Below are 25,336 nucleotides of genomic sequence, written 5' to 3' on the forward strand. Positions count from 1 at the left end.
GGAAACAGAAGCTTGCGGAGGCGGAAAAGTATTTTCGAGGCTCCCTTGATTTTTTGCGGAATATTTGGGAATTGATAGGCCAAAGATCTAGGTCAGGGGGCGGCCAGGGAGGCCACAAGCCTGCCCACCGCCGCCTCCGCCCCTGGTGGCGGAGTGGGGACTTGTGGGCTCCCTGGAGCCCACCTGGCCTGGCCCAAAGGCCCCATGATCTTCTTCCGTTCGGGAAAAAAATCATTTCGGGGTTTTTCTTCCGTTTGGACTCCGTTCCAAAATGAGATCTGAAAAGAGTCAAAAACACACAAAAAAACAGGAACTCGCACTTGGCATTGAATTAATAAGTTAGTCCCAAAAAAGATATAAAAGGTACATAAAACAACCAAAGAAGACAAGATAACATCGTGAAACCATCAAAATTATAGATACGTTTGAGACGTATCAATGCCAATGTTATATTTCTCTTGTCAACAACTGTCCCGTGTTCTGAGCTGCTTTCCGGCCGTCGCACGCAACTGTTGAATTTCTTTCCGTAGCGGTGACCCTATCCACTAAGTTGTGCTTTGACCGTCTTAGGGAACCGCTACTTTCTTCTTATCAACACCGTCTCATGCTCTGAGCTGCTTTCCAGCCGTCTTGAGCCGAGGTTGAGTTATTCCAGTAATGTCCCAGATCTGTGTTGTAACGACCGTTCTGATGGCTATCGATTTATTTGCTGATTTTATGCGAGGGTTCCGAAGGTCCCACTTACAGCTATAATCGGTAAAGTAATAGCTTGCTAATTATACTGTTGAGATTACTGTCTATGATAACTTTGTGTTTTATCCGACAATTTATGAATATAGTTTAGCAGTAGTGGCTTGATCTGATTACCGGATTGTGGTGACATTAGAGTGTCAGCTATGAGAGATCATATTCAGGATAAGATACCTAGTGGGTTGGTCAGAGTCACATGTCCGGGCCCATCCGCACAACCACCTCTTGCTAATATGGGACGACCTTGCACTAGTAGAAAATGTGTCTTTCGGTCGAAGCCCAAAACCATATTAGCCCCGGTTCAAACTAAAACCGGGACCGATGCCAGGCATTGGTCCCAATTCGAGCTGCCAGGCCCTAGCGGGGCAATAGCCCCGGTTCAGTTCGATGCATTAGCCCCGGTTCGCACCAAAAACCAGGACTAAAGATCCAGCAACTGACACGTGGTGTTCCGTGGTGGTGGCAACCGTTGGTATCCCCATTTAGTCCCGGTTGGTGGCTCAACTCGGGACTAAAGGTATGACACGTGGCCTGCCGTAGTGGTGGCAACCGTTGGTATCCCTCTTTAGTCCCGGTTGGTGGCTCAACCCGGGACTAAAGGCCCAAACGGTTTGCATCCCGCTTCCCAAAACCACAACCGAAGCAAAGTCTCTGTCGCGTCGCCATTTCTCTGTTCTTCTTCCTCTCTCGCTCTCGCTCTGTTCTTCCCCTCTCTTCTTCCCTTCTCTTCTTCCACGATGCCAACTCGCTTTGGAGAGGTGCTCGCACATGGCAAGACCAAGCTCGATGTCGTGTACACGAACGAGAGCAGGGAGGTGCCGCATTTTCTTAGACAGTTGAAGGAATGGCTTGACGCCGCAGTGGATCGTGAGAAGTTCTTGGGGCTTGATCTGGAGTACACGGCCGATCAATGCGGTGTTGCCATCATCCAACTATGTTTCAAACACCATGTCTTGATCTTCCAATGGGCAAGGTAAGTTTTGAGGCTTTCTTTGATCCAAGGTAATGACATTGTAAGTTTATTTGTTTCAATCATAGTTGGTTCCCTTCAAATAGTTGTAGTGAAACAATTTTGATTAGTTGAAGGGGAATGCAATCTGATTGGAATAGTGTTCCATAATCTGAAAAATCTTATTAGAATCGACGGTCGAAAAATCAGGTGAGGGAGTGTCCACCATACATGAGGGAAGAAGAATGCCGACTGTTGTTGTGGGGGGGTCGCTTCTACTTCTTCTCTTTGTGTTAGATATTTGTTATGCACTAGGGGAAGAAGGAGTAGCGACCATCATCAACGGTCGAAAAATCAGGTGAGAGAGTGTCCACCATATATGAGAGAAGAAGAATGTCGACTATTGCTGTGGGGGTCGTTTCTCCTTCTCCTTGTGCTAGATATTTGTTATGCACTAGGGGAAATAGGAGTAGCGACCATCATCGATGGTTGAAAAATCAGGTGAGCTAGTGTCCACCATATATGAGAGAAGAAGAATGTCGTCTCTTGTTGTGGGGGTCGCTTCTCCTTCTTCTCCTTGTGCTAGATATTTTTTATGTGCCTCTGAATTGTGTATTTTGAACACAGAAAAACTATGGAGTTTAAATAAGTTCAAAAAAATGAAATCCCTTTGTAACGGATGAGTTCTCGTTTGAAACCCTCCTACTATGAGAGAGATTGTCCGTTTTGTACACGAAGTGCATCCAGTTTTTGTCGTAACCCTCTCAACTTTCTCGCACATGCTATGTGGGTGAAATGATGATACCATGCCAACTTGGAACCTTTTCAGAGTTTATTACAAATGCTTTTCAATTTCATGGTCTTATACCTCAAAATAATAAGTAAATGCATGAAAAATAACAAATCAAGTCAGAAAGGGTTGTAAATTGATGATGTGCCTTTGAATGGTGCATTTTGAACACAGAAAAACTATGGAGTTCAAATAAGTTCAAAATAATGAAATCCCTTTGTAACAGACGAGTTTCCGTATGAAACCGTGATACTTCCAAAGAGATTGTCCGTCTTGTACACGAAGTGCATCCAGTTTTTGCCGTAACCCTCTCAACTTTCTCGCACATGCTATGTGGGTGAAATGATGATATCATGCCAACTTGGAACCTTTTCAGAGTTCATTTCAAATGCTTTTCAATTTCATGGTCTTATAGCTCAAAATAATTAGTAAATGCATGAAAAATAACAAATGAAGTCAGAATGGGTTGTAAATTGATGATGTGGCTTTGAATGGTGCATTTTGAACACAGAAAAACTATGGAGTTCAAATAGAGTCAAAAAAGTGAAATCCCTTTGTAACACACGAGTTCTCGTTTGAAACCCTCATACTTCGAGAGAGATTGTTCGTTTTGCACACGAAGTGCATCCAGTTTTTGCCGTAACCCTCTCAACTTTCTCGCACATGCTATGTGGGTGAAATGATGATGCCATGCCAACTTGGAACCTTTTCAGAGTTCATTTCAAATGCTTTTCAATTTCATGGTCTTATAGCTCAAAATAATCAGTAAATGCATGAAAAATAACAATTGAAGTCAGAAAGGGTTGTGAATTGATGATGTGCCTTTGAATGGTGCATTTTGAACACAGAAAAACTATGGAGTTCAAATAAGTTCAAAAAAATGGAATCCCTTTTGTAACAGACGAGTTTCCGTATGAAACCCTGATACTTCCAAAGAGATTGTCCGTTTTGTACACGAAGTGCATCTAGTTTTTGCCATAACCCTCTCAATCTCTCGCACAAGCTATGTGGGTGAAATGATGATACCATGCCAACTTGGAACCTTTTCAGAGTTCATTTCAAATGCTTTTCAATTTCATGGTCTTATAGCTCAAAATAATCAGTAAATGAATGAAAAATAACAAATGAAGTCAGAAAGGGTTGTAAATTGATGATGTGGCTTTGAATGGTGCATTTTGAACACAGAAAAACTATGGAGTTCAAATAAGTTCAAAAAAATGAAATCCCTTTGTAACAGACGAGTTTCCGTATGAAACCCTGATACTTCCAAAGAGATTGTCCGTTTTGTACACGAAGTGCATCGAGTTTTTGCCGTAACCCTCTCAACTTTCTCACACATGCTATGTGGGTGAAATGATGATACCATGCCAACTTGGAACCTTTTCAGAGTTCATTTCAAATGCTTTTCAATTTCATGGTCTTATAGCTCAAAATAATCAGTAAATACATGAAAAATAACAAATGAAGTCAGAAAGGGTTGTAAATTGATGATGTGCCTTTGAATGGTGCATTTTGAACACAGAAAAACTATGGAGTTCAAATAAGTTCAAAAAATGAAATCCCATTGCAACACACGAGTTCTCGTTTGAAACTATGATACTTCGAGAGAGATTGTCCGTTTTGTACACGAAGTGCATCCAGTTTTTGTCGTAACCCTCTCAACTTTCTCGCACATGCTATGTGGGTGAAATGATGATGCCATGCCAATTTGGAACCTTTTCAGAGTTCATTTCAAATGCTTTTCAATTTCATGGTCTTATAGCTCAAAATAATCAGTAAATGCATGAAAAACTCCAAATGAAGTCAGAAAGGGTTGTAAATTGATGATGTGCCTTTGAAAGGTGCATTTTGAACACAGAAAAACTATGGAGTTCAAATAAGTTCAAAAAAATGAAATCCCTTTGTAACAGACGAGTTTCCGTATGAAACCCTCATACTTCCAAAGAGATTGTCTGTTTTGTACACGAGGTGCATCCAATTTTTTCCGTAACCCTCTCAACTTTCTCGTACATGCTATGTGGGTGAAATGATGATACCATGCCAACTTGGAACCTTTTCAGAGTTCATTTCAAATGCTTTTCAATTTCATGGTCTTATAGCTCAAAATAATCAGTAAATGCATGAATAATAACAAATGAAGTCAGAAAGGGTTGTAAATTGATGATGTGCCTTTGAATGGTGCATTTTGAACACAGAAAAACTATGGAGTTCAAATATGTCCAAAAAAATGAAATCCCTTTGTAACACACGAGTTTCCGTATGAAATCGTGATACTTCCAAAGAGATTATCCGTTTTGTACACGAAGTGCATCCAGTTTTTGCCGTAACCCTCTCAACTTTCTCGCACATGCTATGTGGGTGAAATGATGATACCATGCCAACTTGGAACCTTTTCAGAGTTCATTTCAAATGCTTTTCAATTTCATGGTCTTATAGTTCAAAATAATCAGTAAATGCATGAAAAATAACAAATGAAGTCAGAATGGCTTGTAAATTGATGATGTGTCTTTGAATGGTGCATTTTAAACACAGAAAAACTATGGAGTTCAAATAAGTTCGAAAAATGAAATCCCATTGCAACACACGAGTTCTCGTTTGAAACTATGATACTTCGAGAGAGATTGTCCATTTTGTACACGAAGTGCATCCAGTTTTTGTCGTAACCCTCTCAACTTTCTCGCACATGCTATGTGGGTGAAATGATGATGCCATGCCAACTTGGAACCTTTTCAGAGTTCATTTCAAATGCTTTTCAATTTCATGGTCTTATAGCTCAAAATAATTAGTAAATGCATGAATAATAACAAATGATGTCAGAAAGGGTTGTAAATTGATGATGTGCATTTGAATGGTGCATTTTGAACACAGAAAAACTATGGAGTTCTAATATGTTCAAAAATATGAAATCCCTTTGTAACAGACGAGTTTCCGTATGAAACTGTGATACTTCCAAAGAGATTGTCTGTTTTGTACACGAAGTGCATCCAATTTTTTCCGTAACCCTCTCAACTTTCTCGCACATGCTATGTGGGTGAAATGATGATACCATGCCAACTTGGAACCTTTTCAGAGTTCATTTCAAATGCTTTTCAATTTCATGGTCTTATAGCTCAAAATAATCAGTAAATGCCTGAAAAATAACAAATGAAGTCAGAAAGGGTTGTAAATTGATGACGTGGCTTTGAATGGTGCATTTTGAACACACAAAAAGTATGGAGTTTAAATAAGTTCAAAAAAATGAAATCCCTTTGTAACGGATGAGTTTCCGTATGAAACCCTAATACTTCGAGAGAGATTAATTATCCGTTTTGTACACGAAGTGCATCGTGTTTCTGCCGTTACCCTCTAAATTTTCTCGCACATGCTATGTGGGTGAAATGATGATACCATGCCAACTTGGAACCTTTTCAGAGTTCATTTCAAATGCTTTTCAATTTCATGGTCTTATAGCTCATAATAATCAGTAAATGCATGAAAAATAACATATCAAGTCAGAAAGGGTTGTAAATTGATGATGTGCCTTTGAATGTTGCATTTTGAACAAAGAAAACTATGGAGTTCAAATAAGTTCAAAAAAATGAAATCCCTTTGTAACAGACGAGTTTCCGTATGAAACCGTGATACTTCCAAAGAGATTGTCCGTTTTGTACACGAAGTGCATCCAGTTTTTGCCGTAACCGTCTCAACTTTCTCGCACATGCTATGTGCGTTAAATAATGATACCATGCCAACTTGGAACCTTTTCAGAGTTCATTTCAAATACTTTTCAATTTCATGGTCTTATAGCTCAAAATAGTTAGTAAATGCATGAAAAATAACAAATGAAGTCAGAATGGGTTGTAAATTGATGATGTGTCTTTGAATGGTGCATTTTGAACACAGAAAAACTATGGAGTTCAAATAAGTTCAAAAAAATGACATCCCTTTTGTAATAGACGAGTTTCCGTATGAAACCCTGATACTTCCAAAGAGATTGTCCGTTTTGTACACGAAGTGCATCCAGTTTTTGCCATAACCCTCTCAATTTCTCGCGCATGCTATGTGGGTGAAATGATGATACCATGCCAACTTGGAACCTTTTCAGAGTTCATTTCAAATGCTTTTCAATTTCTTGGTCTTATAGCTCAAAATAATCAGTAAATCCATGAAAAATAACAAATGAAGTCACAAAGGGTTGTAAATTGATGATGTGGCTTTGAATGGTGCATTTTGAACACAGAAAAACTATGGAGTTCAAATAAGTTCAAAAAAAATGAAATCCCTTTGTAACAGACGAGATTCCGTATGAAACCCTGATACTTCCAAAGAGATTGTCCGTTTTGTACACGAAGTGCATCGAGTTTTTGTCGTAACCCTCTCAACTTTCTCGCACATGCTATGTGGGTGATATGATGATACCATGCCAACTTGGAACCTTTTCAGAGTTCATTTCAAATGCTTTTCAATTTCATGGTCTTATAGCTCAAAATAATCAGTAAATGCATGAATAATAACAAATGAAGTCAGAAAGGGTTGTAAATTGATGATGTGCCTTTGAATGTTGCATTTTGAACACATAAAAACTATGGAGTTCAAATAAGTTCAAAAAAATGAAATCCCTTTGTAACAGACGAGTTTCCGTATGAAACCGTGATACTTCCAAAGAGATTGTCCGTTTTGTACACGAAGTGCATCCAGTTTTTGGCGTAACCCTCTCAACTTTCTCGCACATGCTATGTGGGTGAAATGATGATACCATGCCAACTTGGAACCTTTTCAGAGTTCATTTCAAATGCTTTTCAATTTCATGGTCTTATAGCTAAACAAATCAGTAAATGCATGAAAAATAACAAATGAAGTCAGAAAGGGTTTTAAATTGATGATGTGGCTTTGAATGGTGCATTTTGAACACAGAAAAACTATGGAGTTCAAATAAGTTCAAAAAAAATGTAATCCCTTTGTAACAGACGAGTTTCTGTATGAGACCGTGATAGTTCCAAAGAGATTGTCCGTTTTGTACACGAAGTGCATCGAGTTTTTGCCGTAACCCTCTCAACTTTCTCGCACATGCTATGTGGGTGAAATGATGATACCATGCCAACTTGGAACCTTTTCAGAGTTCATTTCAAATGCTTTTCAATTTCATGGTCCTATCGCTCAAAATAATCAGTAAATGCATGAAAAATAACAAATGAAGTCAGAAAGTGTTGTAAATTGATCATGTTGCTTTGAATGGTGCATTTTAAACACAGAAAAACTATGGAGTTCAAATAAGTTCAAAAAATGAAATCCCATTGCAACACACGAGTTGTCGTTTGAAACCGTGATACTTCGAGAGAGATTGTCCGTTTTGTACACGAAGTGCATCCACTTTTGCCGTAACCCTCTCAACTTTCTCGCACATGCTATGTGGGTGAAATGATGATGCCATGCCAACTTGGAACCTTTTCAGAGTTCATTTCAAATGCTTTTCAATTTCATGGTCTTATAGCTCAAAATAATCAGTAAATGCATGAAAAATAACAAATGAAGTCAGAAAGGGTTGGAAATTGATGATGTGGCTTTGAATGGTGCATTTTGAACATAGAAAAACTATGGAGTTCAAATAAGTTCAAAAAAAAATGAAATCCCTTTGTAACAGACGAGTTTCCGTATGACACCCTGATACTTCCAAAGAGATTGTCCGTTTTGTACACGAAGTGCATCGAGTTTTTGCCGTAACCCTCTCAACTTTCTCGCACATGCTATGTGGGTGAAATGATGATACCATGCCAACTTGGAACCTTTTCAGAGTTCATTTCAAATGCTTTTCAATTTCATGGTCTTATAGCTCAAAACAATCAGTAAATGCATGAATAATAACAAATGAAGTCAGAAAGGGTTGTAAATTGATGATGTGCCTTTGAATGGTGCATTTTGAACACAGAAAAACTATGGAGTTCAAATAAGTTCAAAAAAATGAAATCCCTTTGTAACAGACGAGTTTCCGTATGAAACCGTGATACTTCCAAAGAGATTGTCCGTTTTGTACACGAAGTGCATCCAGTTTTTGCCGTAACCCTCTCAACTTTCTCGCACATGCTATGTGGGTGAAATGATGATACCATGCCAACTTGGAACCTTTTCAGAGTTCATTTCAAATGCTTTTCAATTTCATGGTCTTATAGCTCAAAATAATCAGTAAATGCATGAAAAATAACAAATGAAGTCAGAATGGGTTGTAAATTGATGATGTGTGTTTGAATGGTGCATTTTGAACACAGAAAAACTATGGGGTTCAAATAAGTTCAAAAAATGAAATCCCATTGCAACACACGAGTTCTCGTTTGAAACCGTGATACTTCGAGAGAGATTGTCCGTTTTGTACACGATGTGCATCCAGTTTTTGCCGTAACCCTCTCAACTTTCTCGCACATGCTATGTGGGTGAAATGATGATGCCATGCCAACTTGGAACCTTTTCAGAGTTCATTTCAAATGCTTTTCAATTTCATGGTCTTATAGCTCAAAATAATCAGTAAATGCATGAAAAATAACAAATGAAGGCAGAAAGGGTTGTAAATTGATGATGTGCCTTTGAATGGTGCATTTTGAACACAGAAAAACTATGGAGTTCAAATAAGTTCAAAAAAATGAAATCCCTTTGTAACAAACGAGTTTCCGTATGAAACCGTGATACTTCCAAAGAGATTGTCCGTTTTGTACACGAAGTGCATCCAGTTTTTGCCGTAACCCTCTCAACTTTCTCGCACATGCTATGTGGGTGAAATGATGATACCATGCCAACTTGGAACCTTTTCAGAGTTCATTTCAAATGCTTTATAATTTCATGGTCTTATAGCTCAAAATAATCAGTAAATGCATGAAAAATAACAAATGAAGTCAGAATGGGTTTTAAATTGATCATGTGGCTTTGAATGGTGCATTTTGAACACACAAAAACTATGGAGTTCAAATAAGTTCAAAAAAAATGTAATCCCTTTGTAACAGACGAGTTTCCGTATGAAACCCTGATAGTTCCAAAGAGATTGTCCGTTTTGTACACGAAGTGCATCGAGTTTTTGCCGTAACCCTCTCAACTTTCTCGCACATGCTATGTGGGTGAAATGATGATACCATGCCAACTTGGAACCTTTTTAGAGTTCATTTCAAATGCTTTTCAATTTCATGGTCTTATCGCTCAAAATAATCAGTAAATGCATGAAAAATAACAAATGAAGTCAGAATGGGTTTTAAATTGATCATGTGGCTTTGAATGGTGCATTTTGAACACACAAAAACTATGGAGTTCAAATAAGTTCAAAAAAAATGTAATCCCTTTGTAACAGACGAGTTTCCGTATGAAACCCTGATAGTTCCAAAGAGATTGTCCGTTTTGTACACGAAGTGCATCGAGTTTTTGCCGTAACCCTCTCAACTTTCTCGCACATGCTATGTGGGTGAAATGATGATACCATGCCAACTTGGAACCTTTTTAGAGTTCATTTCAAATGCTTTTCAATTTCATGGTCTTATCGCTCAAAATAATCAGTAAATGCATGAAAAATAACAAATGAAGTCAGAAAGTGTTGTAAATTGATCATGTGGCTTTGAATGGTGCATTTTGAACACAGAAAAACTATGGAGTTCAAATAAGTTCGAAAAAATGAAATCCCTTTTGTAACACACGAGTTTCCGTATGAAACCGTGATACTTCCAAAGAGATTGTCCGTTTTGTACACGAAGTGCATCCAGTTTTTGCCATAACCCTCTCAGTTTCTCGCACATGCTATGTGGGTGAAATGATGATACCATGCCAACTTGGAACCTTTTCAGAGTTCATTTCAAATGCTTTTCAATTTCATGGTCTTATAGCTCAAAATAATCAGTAAATGCATGAAAAATTACAAATGAAGTCAGAAAGGTTTGGAAATTTATGATGTGGCTTTGAATGGTGCATTTTGAACATAGAAAAACTATGGAGTTCAAATAAGTTAAAAAAAATGAAATCCCTTTGTAACAGACGAGTTTCCGTATGACACCCTGATACTTCCAAAGAGATTGTCCGTTTTGTACACGAAGTGCATCGAGTTTTTGCCGTAACCCTCTCAACTTTCTCGCACATGCTATGTGGGTGAAATGATGATACCATGCCAACTTGGAACCTTTTCAGAGTTCATTTCAAATGCTTTTCAATTTCATGGTCTTATAGCTCAAAACAATCAGTAAATGCATGAATAATAACAAATGAAGTCAGAAAGGGTTGTAAATTGATGATGTGCCTTTGAATGGTGCATTTTGAACACAGAAAAACTATGGAGTTCAAATAAGTTCAAAAATATGAAATCCCTTTGTAACAGACGAGTTTCCGTATGAAACCGTGATACTTCCAAAGAGATTGTCCGTTTTGTACACGAAGTGCATCCAGTTTTTGCCGTAACCCTCTCAACTTTCTCGCACATGCTATGTGGGTGAAATGATGATACCATGCCAACTTGGAACCTTTTCAGAGTTCATTTCAAATGCTTTTCAATTTCATGGTCTTATAGCTCAAAATAATCAGTAAATGCATGAAAAATAACAAATGAAGTCAGAATGGGTTGTAAATTGATGATGTGTCTTTGAATGGTGCATTTTAAACACAGAAAAACTATGGAGTTCAAATAAGTTCAAAAAATGAAATCCCATTGCAACACACGAGTTCTCGTTTGAAACCGTGATACTTCGAGAGAGATTGTCCGTTTTGTACACGAAGTGCATCCAGTTTTTGCCGTAACCCTCTCAACTTTCTCGCACATGCTATGTGGGTGAAATGATGATGCCATGCCAACTTGGAACCTTTTCAGAGTTCATTTCAAATGCTTTTCAATTTCATGGTCTTATAGCTCAAAATAATCAGTAAATGCATGAAAAATAACAAATGAAGGCAGAAAGGGTTGTAAATTGATGATGTGCCTTTGAATGGTGCATTTTTAACACAGAAAAACTATGGAGTTCAAATAAGTTCAAAAAAATGAAATCCCTTTGTAACAAACGAGTTTCCGTATGAAACCCTCATACTTCCAAAGAGATTGTCTGTTTTGTACACGAAGTGCATCCAATTTTTTCCGTAACCCTCTCAACTTTCTCGCACATGCTATGTGGGTGAAATGATGATACCATGCCAACTTGGAACCTTTTCAGAGTTCATTTCAAATGCTTTTCAATTTCATGGTCTTATAGCTCAAAATAATCAGTAAATGCATGAAAAATAACAAATGAAGTCAGAATGAGTTTTAAATTGATGATGTGGCTTTGAATGGTGCATTTTGAACACAGAAAAACTATGGAGTTCAAATAAGTTCAAAAAAAATGTAATCCCTTTGTAACAGATGACTTTCCGTATGAAACCCTGATAGTTCCAAAGAGATTGTCCGTTTTGTACACGAAGTGCATCGAGTTTTTGCCGTAACCCTCTCAACTTTCTCGCACATGCTATGTGGGTGAAATGATGATACCATGCCAACTTGGAACCTTTTCAGAGTTCATTTCAAATGCTTTTCAATTTCACGGTCTTATCGCTCAAAATAATCAGTAAATGCATGAAAAATAACAAAATTAAGTCAGAAAGGGTTGTAAATTGATGATGTGACTTTGAATGGTGCATTTTGAACATAGAAAAACTATGGAGTTCAAATAAGTTCAAAAAAAATGAAATCCCTTGTAACAGACGAGTTTCCGTATGACACCCTGATTCTTCCAAAGAGATTGTCCGTTTTGTACACGAAGTGCATCGAGTTTTTGCCATAACCCTCTCAACTTTCTCGCACATGCTATGTGGGTGAAATGATAATACCATGCCAACTTGGAACCTTTTCAGAGTTCATTTCAAATGCTTTTCAATTTCATGGTCTTATAGCTCAAAACAATCAGTAAATAAATGACTAATAACAAATGAAGTCACAAAGGGTTGTAAATTGATGATGTGGCTTTGAATGGTGCATTTTGAACACAGAAAAACTATGGAGTTCAAATAAGTTCAAAAAAATGAAATCCCTTTGTAACAGACGAGTTTCCGTATGAAACCGTGATACTTCCAAAGAGATTGTCCGTTTTGTACACGAAGTGCATCCAGTTTTTGCCGTACCCCTCTCAACTTTCTCGCACATGCTATGTGGGTGAAATGATGATACCATGCCAACTTGGAACCTTTTCAGAGTTCATTTCAAATGCTTTTCCATTTCATGGTCTTATAGCTCAAAATAATCAGTAAATGCATGAAAAATAACAAATGAAGTCAGAATGGGTTGTAAATTGATGATGTGTCTTTGAATGGTGCATTTTAAACACAGAAAAACTATGGAGTTCAAATAAGTTCAAAAAATGAAATCCCATTGCAACACACGAGTTGTCGTTTGAAACCGTGATACATCGAGAGAGATTGTCCGTTTTGTACACGAAGTGCATCCAGTTTTTGCCGTAACCCTCTCAACTTTCTCGCACATGCTATGTGGGTGAAATGATGATGCCATGCCAACTTGGAACCTTTTCAGAGTTCATTTCAAATGCTTTTCAATTTCATGGTCTTATAGCTCAAAATAATCAGTAAATGCATGAAAAATAACAAATGAAGTCAGAAAGGGTTGTAAATTGATGATGTGCCTTTGAATGGTGCATTTTGAACACAGAAAAACTATGGAGTTCAAATAAGTTCAAAAAAATGAAATCCCTTTGTAACAGACATGTTTCCGTATGAAACCCTCATACTTCCAAAGAGATTGTTTGTTTTGTACACGAAGTGCATCCAATTTTTTCCGTAACCCTCTCAACTTTCTCGCACATGCTATGTGGGTGAAATGATGATACCATGCCAACTTGGAACCTTTTCAGAGTTCATTTCAAATGCTTTTCAATTTCATGGTCTTATAGCTCAAAATAATCAGTAAATGTGTGAAAAATAACAAATGAAGTCAGAAAGGGTTGTAAATTGATGACATGGATTTGAATGGTGCATTTTGAACACACAAAAAGTATGGAGTTTAAATAAGTTCAAAAAAATGAAATCCCTTTGTAACGGATGAGTTTCCGTATGAAACCCTGATACTTCGAGAGAGATTAATTATCCATTTTGTACACGAAGTGCATCGTGTTTCTGCCGTAACCCTCTCAACTTTCTCGCACAAGCAATGTGGGTGAAATGATGATACCATGCCAACTCGGAACCTTTTCAGAGTTCATTTCAAATGCTTTTCAATTTCATGGTCTTATAGCTCATAATAATCAGTAAATGCATGAAAAATAACAAATGAAGTTAGAAAGGGTTGTAAATTGATGATGTGCCTTTGAATGGTGCATTTTGAACACAGAAAAACTATGGAGTTCAAATAAGTTAAAAAAAATGAAATCCCCTTGTAAGAGACGAGTTTCCGTATGAAACCGTGATACTTCCAAAGAGATTGTCCGTTTTGTACACGAAGTGCATCCAGTTTTTGCCGTAACCCTCTCAACTTTCTCGCACATGCTATGTGGGTTAAATGATGATACCATGCCAACTTGGAACCTTTTCAGAGTTCATTTCAAATACTTTTCAATTTCATGGTCTTATAGCTCAAAATAATCAGTAAATGCCTGAAAAATAACAAATGAACTCAGAATGGGTTGTAAATTGATGATGTGTCTTTGAATGGTGCATTTTGAACACAGAAAAACTATGGAGTTCAAATAAGTTCAAAAAAATGAAATCCCTTTGTAACATACGAGTACTCGTTTGAAATCCTAATACTTTGAGAGAGATTGTCCGTTTTGTACACGAAGTGCATCCAGTTTTTGTCATAACCCTCTCAACTTTCTCGCACATGCTATGTGGGTGAAATGATGATGCCATGCGAACTTGAAACCTTTTCAGAGTTCATTTCAAATGGTTTTCAATTTCATGGTCTTATAGCTCAAAATAATCAGTAAATGCTTGAAAAATAACAAATGAAGTCACAAAGGGTTGTAAATTGAGGATGTGCCTTTGAATGATGCATTTTGAACACAGAAAAACTATGGAGTTCAAATAAGTTCAAAAAAATGAAATCCCTTTGTAAGAGACGAGTTTTCGTATGAAACCCTCATACTTTCAAAGAGATTGTCCGTTTTGTACACGAAGTTCATCCAGTTTTTGCCGTAACCCTCTCAATTTTCTCGCACATGCTATGTGGGTGAAATGATGATACCATGCCAACTTGGAACCTTTTAAGAGTTCATTTCAAATGCTTTTCAATTTCATGGTCTTATAGCTCAAAATAATCAGTATATGCCTGAAAAATAACAAATAAAGTCAGAAAGGGTTGTAAATTGATGATGTGGCTTTGAATGGTGCATTTTGAACACACAAAAAGTATGGAGTTTAAATAAGTTCAAAAAAATGAAATCCCTTTGTAACGGATGAGTTTCCGTATGAAACCCTGATACTTCGAGAGAGATTAATTGTCCGTTTTGTACACGAAGTGCATCGTGTTTTTGCCGTAACCCTCTCAACTTTCTCGCACATGCTATGTGGGTGAAATGATGATACCATGCCAACTTGGAACCTTTTCAGAGTTCATTTCAAATGCTTTTCAATTTCATAGTCTTATAGCTCAAAATAATCAGTAAATGCATGAAAAATAGCAAATGAAGTCAGAAAGGGTTGTAAATTGATGATGTGCCTTTGAATGGTGCATTTTGAACACAGAAAAACTATGGAGTTCAAATAAGTTCAAAAAAATGAAATCCCTTTGAACAGACGAGTTTCCGTATGAAACCCTCATACTTCCAAAGAGATTGTCTGTTTTGTACACGAAGTGCATCCAATTTTTTCCGTAACCCTCTCAACTTTCTCGCACATGCTATGTGGGTGAAATGATGATACCATGCCAACTTGGAACCTTTTCAGAGTTCATTTCAAATGCTTTTCAATTTCATGGTCTTATAGCTCAAAATAATCAGTAAATGTGTGAAAAATAACAAATTACGGTAGAAAGGGTTGTAAATTGATGACGTGGCTTTGAATGGTGCATTTTGAACACACAAAAAGTCTGGAGTTTAAATAAGTTCAAAAAAATGAAATCCCTTTGTAACGGATGAGTTTCCGTATGAAACCCTGATACTTCGAGAGAGATTAATTATCCGTTTTGTACACGAAGTGCATCGTGTTTCTGCCGTAACCCTCTCAACTTTCTCGCACATGCTATGTGGGTGAAATGATGATACCATGCCAACTTGGAACCTTTTCAGAGTTCATTTCAAATGCTTTTCAATTTCATGGTCTTATAGCTCATAATAATCAGTAAATGCATGAAAAATAACAAATGAAGTCAGAAAGGGTTGTAAATTGATGATGTGCCTTTGAATGGTGCATTTTGAACACAGAAAAACTATGGAGTTCAAATAAGTTCAAAAAAAATGAAATCCCCTTGTAAGAGACGAGTTTCCGTATGAAACCGTGATACTTCCAAAGAGATTGTCCGTTTTGTACACGAAGTGCATCCAGTTTTTGCCGTAACCCTCTCAACTTTCTCGCACATGCTATGTGGGTTAAATGATGATACCATGCCAACTTGGACCCTTTTCAGAGTTCATTTCAAATACTTTTCAATTTCATGGTCTTATAGCTCAAAATAATCAGTAAATGCATGAAAAATAACAAATGAACTCAGAATGGGTTGTAAATTGATGATGTGTCTTTGAATGGTGCATTTTGAATACAGAAAAACTATGGAGTTCAAATAAGTTCAAAAAAATGAAATCCCTTTGTAACATACGAGTACTCGTTTGAAACCCTAATACTTTGAGAGAGATTGTCCGTTTTGTACACGAAGTGCATCCAGTTTTTGTCATAACCCTCTCAACTTTCTCGCACATGCTATGTGGGTGAAATGATGATGCCATGCCAACTTGAAACCTTTTCAGAGTTCATTTCAAATGGTTTTCAATTTCATGGTCTTATAGCTCAAAATAATCAGTAAATGCATGAAAAATAACAAATGAAGTCAGAAAGGGTTGTAAATTGATGATGTGCCTTTGAATGGTGCATTTTGAACACAGAAAAACTATGGAGTTCAAATAAGTTCAAAAAAATGAAATCCCTTTGTAACAGACGAGTTTTCGTATGAAACCCTCATACTTCCAAAGAGATTGTCCGTTTTGTACACGAAGTTCATCCAGTTTTTGCCGTAAACCTCTCAACTTTCTCGCACATGCTATGTGGGTGAAATGATGATACCATGCCAACTTCGAACCTTTTAAGAGTTCATTTCAAATGCTTTTCAATTTCATGGTCTTATAGCTCAAAATAATCAGTATATGCCTGAAAAATAACAAATAAAGTCAGAAAGGGTTGTAAATTGATGATGTGGCTTTGAATGGTGCATTTTGAACACACAAAAAGTATGGAGTTTAAATAAGTTAAAAAAAATGAAATCCCTTTGTAACGGATGAGTTTCCGTTTGAAACCCTCATACTTCGAGAGAGATTAATTGTCCGTTTTGTACACGAAGTGCATCGTGTTTTTGCCGTAACCCTCTCAACTTTCTCGCACATGCTATGTGGGTGAAATGATGATACCATGCCAACTTGGAACCTTTTCAGAGTTCATTTCAAATGCTTTTCAATTTCATAGTCTTATAGCTCAAAATAATCAGTAAATGCATGAAAAATAGCAAATGAAGTCAGAAAGGGTTGTAAATTGATGATGTGCCTTTGAATGGTGCATTTTGAACAAAGAAAAACTATGGAGTTCAAATAAGTTCAAAAAACTGAAATCCCTTTGTAACAGACGAGTTTCCGTATGAAACCGTGATACTTCCAAAGAGATTGTCCGTTTTGTACACGAAGTGCATCCAGTTTTTGCCGTAACCCCCTCAACTTTCTCGCACATGCTATGTGGGTGAAATGATGATACCATGCCAACTTGGAACCTTTTCAGAGTTCATTTCAAATGCTTTTCAATTTCATGGTCTTATAGCTCAAAATAATCAGTAAATGCATGAAAAATAACAAATGAAGTCAGAATGGGTTGTAAATTGATGATGTGTCTTTGAATGGTGCATTTTAAACACAAAAAAACTAAGGAGTTCAAATAAGTTCAAAAAATGTAATCCCATTGCAACACACGAGTTCTCGTTTGAAACCGTGATACTTCGAGAGAGATTGTCCGCTTTGTACACGAAGTGCATCCAGTTTTTGCCGTAACCCTCTCAACGTTCTCGCACATGCTATGTGGGTGAAATGATGATGCCATGTCAACTTGGAACCTTTTCAGAGTTCATTTCAAATGCTTTTCAATTTCATGGTCTTATAGCTCAAAATAATCAGTAAATGCATGAAAAATAACAAATGAAGTCAGAATGGGTTGTGAATTGATGATGTGTCTTTGAATAGTGCATTTTGAACACAGAAAAACTATGGAGTTCAAATAAGTTCAAAAAAATGAAATCCCTTTGTAACAGACGAGTTTCCGTATGAAACCCTCATACTTCCAAAGAGATTGTCTGTTTTGTACCCGAAGTGCATCCAATTTTTTCCGTAACCCTCTCAACTTTCTCGCACATGCTATGTGCGTGAAAAGATGATACCATGCCAACTTGGAACCTTTTCAGAGTTCATTTCAAATGCTTTTCAATTTCATGGTCTCATAGCTCAAAATAATCAGTAAATGCCTGAAAAATAACAAATGAAGTCAGAAAGGGTTGTAAATTGATGACGTGGCTTTGAATGGTGCAATTTGAACACACAAAAAGTATGGAGTTTAAATAAGTTCAAAAAAATGAAATCCCTTTGTAACGGATGAGTTTCCGTATGAAACCCTGATTCTTCGAGAGAGATTAATTATCCGTTTTGTACACGAAGTGCATCGTGATTCTGCCGTAACCCTCTCAACTTTCTCGCACATGCTATGTGGGTGAAATGATGATACCATGCCAACTTGGAACCTTTTGAGAGTTCATTTCAAATGCGTTTCAATTTCATGGTCTTATAGCTCATAATAATCAGTGAATGCATGAAAAATAACAAATGAAGTCAGAAAGAGTTGTAAATTGATGATGTGCCTTTGAATGGTGCATTTTGAACACAGAAAAACTATGGAGTTCAAATAAGTTCAAAAATATGAAATCCCTTTGTAACAGACGAGTTTCCGTATGAAACCGTGATACTTCCAAAGAGATTGTCCGTTTTGTACACGAAGTGCATCCAGTTTTTGCCGTAACCCTCTCAACTTTCTCGCACATGCTATGTGGGTTAAATGATGATACCATGCCAACTTGGAACCTTTTCAGAGTTCATTTCAAATGCTTTTCAATTTCATGGTCTTATAGCTCAAAATAATCAGTAAATGCATGAAAAATAACAAATGAAGTCAGAATGGGTTGTAAATTGATGATGTGTCTTTGAATGGTGCATTTTAAACACAGAAAAACTATGGAGTTCAAATAAGTTCAAAAAATGAAATCCCATTGCAACACACGAGTTCTCGTTTGAAACCGTGATACTTCGAGAGAGATTGTCCGCTTTGTACATGAAGTTCATCCAGTTTTTGCCGTAACCCTCTCAACGTTCTCGCACATGCTATGTGGGTGAAATGATGATGCCATGTCAACTTGGAACCTTTTCAGAGTTCATTTCAAATGCTTTTCAATTTCATGGTCTTATAGCTCAAAATAATCAGTAAATGCATGAAAAATAACAAATGAAGTCAGAAAGGGTTGTAAATTGATGACGTGCCTTTGAATGGTGAATTTTGAACACAGAAAAACTATGGAGTTCAAATAAGTTCAAAAGAATGAAATCCCTTTGTAAGAGACGAGTTTCCGTATGGAACCCTCATACTTCCGAAGAGATTGTCCGTTTTGTACACGAAGTGCATCCAGTTTTTGCCGTAACCCTCTCAACTTTCTCGCACATGCTATGTGGGTGAAATGATGATACCATGCCAACTTGGAACCTTTTCAGAGTTCATTTCAAATGATTTTCAATTTCATGGTCTTATAGCTCAAAATAATCAGTAAATGCATGAAACATAAGAAATGAAGTTAGAAAGGGTTGTAAATTGATGATGTGCCTTTGAATGGTGCATTTTGAACACGGAAAAACTATGGAGTTCAAATAAGTTCGAAAGAATGAAATCCCTTTGTAAGAGACGAGTTTCCGTATGAAACCATGATACTTCCAAAGAGATTTTCCGTTTTGTACACGAAGTGGATCCAGTTTTTGCCGTAACCCTCTCAACTTTCTCGCACATGCTATGTGGGGGAAATGATGATACCATGCCAAGTTGGAACCTTTTCAGAGTTCATTTCAAATGCTTTTCAATTTAATGGTCTTATAGCTCAAAATAATCAGTAAATGCATGAAAAATAACAAATGAAGTCAGAAAGGGTTGTAAATTGATGATGTGCCTTTGAATGGTGCAGTTTGAACACAGAAAAACTATGGAGTTCAAATAAGTTCAAAAAAAATGAAATCCCTTTGTAACAGACGAGTTTTCGTATGAAACCCTCATACTTCCAAAGAGATTGTCCGTTTTGTACACGAAGTTCATCCAGTTTTTGCCGTAACCCTCTCAACTTTCTCGCACATGCTATGTGGGTGAAATGATGATACCATGCCAACTTGGAACCTTTTCAGAGTTCATTTCAAATGCTTTTCAATTTCATGGTCTTGTAGCTCAAAATAATCAGTATATGCCTGAAAAATAACAAATGAAGTTAGAAAGGGTTGTAAATTGATGATGTGGCTTTGAATGGTGCATTTTGAACACACAAAAAGTATGGAGTTTAAATAAGTTCAAAAAAATGAAATCCCTTTGTAACGGATGAGTTTCCGTATGAAAGCCTAATACTTCGAGAGAGATTAATTGTCCGTTTTGTACATGAAGTGCATCGTGTTTTTGCCGTAACCCTCTCAACTTTCTCGCACATGCTATGTGGGTGAAATGATGATACCATGCCAACTTGGAATCTTTTTAGAGTTCATTTCAAATGCTTTTCAATTTCATAGTCTTATAGCTCAAAATAATCAGTAAATGCATGAAAAATAGCAAATGAAGTCAGAAAGGGTTGTAAATTGATGATGTGCCTTTGAATGGTGCATTTTGCACACAGAAAAACTATGGAGTTCAAATAAGTTCAAAAAAATGAAATCCCTTTGTAACGGACGAGTACTCGTTTGAAACCCTGATACTTCAAGAGAGATTGTCCGTTTTGTACACGAAGTGCATCCAGTTTTTGCAGTAACCCTCTCAACTTTTTCGCACATGCTATGTGGGTGAAATGATGATTCCATGCCAACTTGGAACCTTTTCAGAGTTCATTTCAAATGATTTTCAATATCATGGTCTTATAGCTCAAAATAATCAATAAATGCATGAAAAATAACAAATGAAGTCAGAAAGGGTTGTAAATTGATGACGTGCCTTTGAATGGTGCATTTTGAACACAAAAAAACTATGGAGTTCAAATAAGTTCAATAGAATGAAATCCCTTTGTAACAAACGAGTTTCCGTGTGAAACCCTCATACTTCCGAAGAGATTGTCCGTTTTGTACACGAAGTGCATCCAGTTTTTGCCGTAACCCTCTCAACTTTCTCGCACATGCTATGTGGGTGAAATGATGATACCATGCTAACTTGGAACCTTTTCAGAGTTCATTTCAAATGATTTTCAATTTCATGGTCTTATAGCTCAAAATAATCAGTAAATGCATGAAACATAAGAAATGAAGTTAGAAAGGGTTGTAAATTGATGATGTGCCTTTGAATGGTACATTTTGAACACGGAAAAACTATGGAGTTCAAATTAGTTCAAAAGAATGAAATCCCTTTGTAAGAGACGAGTTTCTGTATGAAACCACGATACTTCCAAAGAGATTGTCCGTTTTGTACACGAAGTGCATCCAGTTTTTGCCGTAACCCTCTCAACTTTCTCGCACATGCTATGTGGGGGAAATGATGATACCATGCCAACTTGGAACCTTTTCAGAGTTCATTTCAAATGCTTTTCAATTTAATGGTCTTATAGCTCAAAATAATCAGTAAATGCATGAAAAATAACACATGAAGTCAGAATGGGTTGTAAATTGATGATGTGTCCTTGAATGGTGCATTTCGCACACAGAAAAACTATGGAGTTCAAATAAGTTCAAAAAAATGAAATCCCTTTGTAACAGACGAGTTCTCGTTTGAAACCCTCATACTTCGAGAGAGATTGTCCGTTTTGTACATGAAGTGAATCCACTTTTTGCCGTAACCCTCTCAACTTTCTCGCACATGCTATGTGGGTGAAATGATAATGCCATGCCAACTTGGAACCTTTTCAGAGTTCATTTCAAATGATTTTCCATATCATGGTCTTATAGCTCAAAATAATCAATAAATGCATGAAAAATAACAAATGAAGTCAGAAAGGGTTGTAAATTGATGACGTGCCTTTGAATGGTGCATTTTGAACACAAAAAAACTATGGAGTTCAAATAAATTCAATAGAATGAAATCCCTTTGTAACAGACGAGTTTCCGTGTGAAACCCTCATACTTCCGAAGAGATTGTCCGTTTTGTACACGAAGTGCATCCAGTTTTTGCCGTAACCCTCTCAACTTTCTCGCACATGCTATGTGGGTGAAATGATGATACCATGCCAACTTGGAACCTTTTCAGAGTTCATTTCAAATGATTTTCAATTTCATGGTCTTATAGCTCAAAATAATCAGTAAATGCATGAAACATAAGAAATGAAGTTAGAAAGGGTTGTAAATTGATGATGTGCCTTTGAATGGTGCATTTTGAACACGGAAAAACTATGGAGTTCAAATTAGTTCAAAAGAACGAAATCCCTTTGTAAGAGACGAGTTTCTGTATGAAACCACGATACTTCCAAAGAGATTGTCCGTTTTGTACACGAAGTGCATCCAGTTTTTGCCGTAACCCTCTCAACTTTCTCGCACATGCTATGTGGGGGAAATGATGATACCATGCCAACTTGGAACCTTTTCAGAGTTCATTTCAAATGCTTTTCAATTTAATGGTCTTATAGCTCAAAATAATCAGTAAATGCATGAAAAATAACAAATGAAGTCAGAATGGGTTGTAAATTGATGATGTGTCTTTGAATGGTGCATTTCGCACACAGAAAAACTATGGAGTTCAAATAAGTTCAAAAAAATGAAATCCCTTTGTAACAGACGAGTTCTCGTTTGAAACCCTCATACTTCGAGAGAGATTGTCCGTTTTGTACATGAAGTGCATCCACTTTTTGCCGTAACCCACTCAACTTTCTCGCACATGCTATGTGGGTGAAATGATAATGCCATGCCAACTTGGAACCTTTTCAGAGTTCATTTCAAATGATTTTCAATTTCCTGGTCTTGTAGGTCCAAATAATCAGTAAATGCATGAAAAATAACAAATGAAGTCAGAAAGGGTTGTAAATTGATGATGTGCCTTTGAATGGTGCATTTTGAACACAGAAAAACTATGGAATTCAAATAAGTTCAAACAAATGAAATCCCTTTGTAACAGACGAGTTTCCGTATGAAACCGTGATACTTCCAAAGAGATTGTCCGTTTTGTACACGAAGTGCATCAACTTTTTGCCGTAACCCTCTCAACTTTCTCGCACATGCTATGTGGGTGAAATGATGATACCATGCCAACTTGGAACCTTTTCAGAGTTCATTTCAAATGCTTTTCAATTTCATGGTCTTATAGCTCAAAATAATCAGTAAATGCATGAAAAATAACAAATGAAGTCAGAAAAGGTTGTAAATTGATGACGTGCCTTTGAATGGTGCATTTTGAACACAGAAAAACTATGGAGTTCAAATAAGTTCAAAAGAATGAAATCCCTTTGTAAGAGACGAGTTTCCGTATGAAACCCTCATACTTCCAAAGAGATTGTCCGTTTTGTACACGAAGTGCATCCAGTTTTTGGCGTAACCCTCTCAACTTTCTCGCACATGCTATGTGGGTGAAATGATGATACCATGCCAACTTGGAACCTTTTCAGAGTTCATTTCAAATGCTTTTCAGTTTTATGGTCTTATAGCTCAAAATAATCAGTAAATGCATGAAACATAAAAAATGAAGTCAGAAAGGGTTGTAAATTGATGATGTGCCTTTGAATGGTGCATTTTGAACACAGAAAAACTATGGAGTTCAAATAAGTTCAAAAGAATGAAATCCCTTTGTAACAGACGAGTTTCCGTATGAAACCGTGATACTTCCAAAGAGATTGTCCGTTTTGTACACGAAGTGCATCCAGTTTTTTCCGTAACCCTCTCAAATTTCTCGCACATGCTATGTGGGGGAAATGATGATACCATGCCAACTTGGAACCTTTTTAGAGTTCATTTCAAATGTTTTTCAATTTAATGGTCTTATAGCTCAAAATAATCAGTAAATGCATGAAAAATAACAAATGAAGTCAGAATGGGTTGTAAATTGATGATGTGTCTTTGAATGGTGCATTTCGAACACAGAAAAACTATGGAGTTCAAATAAGTTCAAAAAAATGAAATCCCTTTGTAACAGACGAGTTTCCGTATGAAACCCTCATACTTCCAAAGAGATTGTCTGTTTTGTACACGAAGTGCATACAGTTTTTGCCGTAACCCTCTCAACTTTCTCGCACATGCTATGTGGGTGAAATGATGATACCACGCCAACTTGGAACCTTTTCAGAGTTCATTTCAAATGCTTTTCAATTTCATGGTGTTATAGCTCAAAATAATCAGTAAATGCCTGAAAAATAACAAATGAAGTCAGAAAGGGTAGTAAAATTATGATGTGGCTTTGAATGGTGCATTTTGAACACAAAAAAGTATGGAGTTTAAATATGTTCAAAAAATGAAATCCCTTTGTAACGGATGAGTTTCCGTATGAAACCCTCATATTTGAGAGAGATTAATTGTCCGTTTTGTACACGAAGTGCATCCAGTTTTTGCCGTAACCCTCTCAACTTTCTCGCACATGCTATGTGGGTGAAATGATGATACCATGCCAACTTGGAACTTTTTCAGAGTTCATTTCAAATGCTTTTCAATTTCATGGTCTTATAGCTCAAAATAATCAGTAAATGCATGAAAAATAACAAATGAAGTCAAAAAGGATTCTAAATTGATTATGTACCTTTGAATGGTGCATTTTGAACACAGAAAAACTATGGAGTTCAAATAAGTTCAAAAAAATGAAATCCCTTTGTAAGAGACGAGTTTCCGTATGAAACCCTCATACTTCCAAAGCGATTGTCCGTTTTGTACACGAAGTGCATCCAGTTTTTGCCGTAACCCTCTCAACTTTCTCGCACATGCTATGTGGGTGAAATGATGATACCATGCCAACTTGGAACAATTTCAGAGTTCATTTCAATTGCTTTTCAATTTGATGGTCTTATAGCTCAAAATAATCAGTAAATGCCTCAAAAATAACAAATGAAGTCACAAAGGGTTGTAAATTGGTGATGTGGCTTTCAATGGTGCATTTTGAACACAGAAAAAGTATGGAGTTTAAATAAGTTCAAAAAATGAAATCCCTTTGTAACGGATGAGTTTCCGTATGAAACCCTAATACTTTGAGAGAGATTAATTGTCCGTTTTGTACACGAAGTGCATCCAGTTTTTGCCGTAACCCTCTCAACTTTCTCGCACATGCTATGTGGGTGAAATGATAATACCATGCCAACTTGGAACCTTTTTAGTGTTCATTTCAAATGCTTTTCAATTTCTTGGTCATATAGCTCAAAATAATCAGTAAATGCATGAAAAATAACAAATGAAGTCAAAAAGGGCTGTAAATTGAGGAGGTGCCTTTGAGTGGTGCATTTTGAACACAGAAAAACTATGGAGTTCAGATAAGTTCAAAAAAATGAAATCCCTTTGTAACAGACGAGTTTCCGT

The sequence above is a fragment of the Hordeum vulgare genome, chromosome 2H, assembly GCF_904849725.1.
Source record: "Hordeum vulgare subsp. vulgare chromosome 2H, MorexV3_pseudomolecules_assembly, whole genome shotgun sequence".
Taxonomy (NCBI): domain Eukaryota; kingdom Viridiplantae; phylum Streptophyta; class Magnoliopsida; order Poales; family Poaceae; genus Hordeum; species Hordeum vulgare.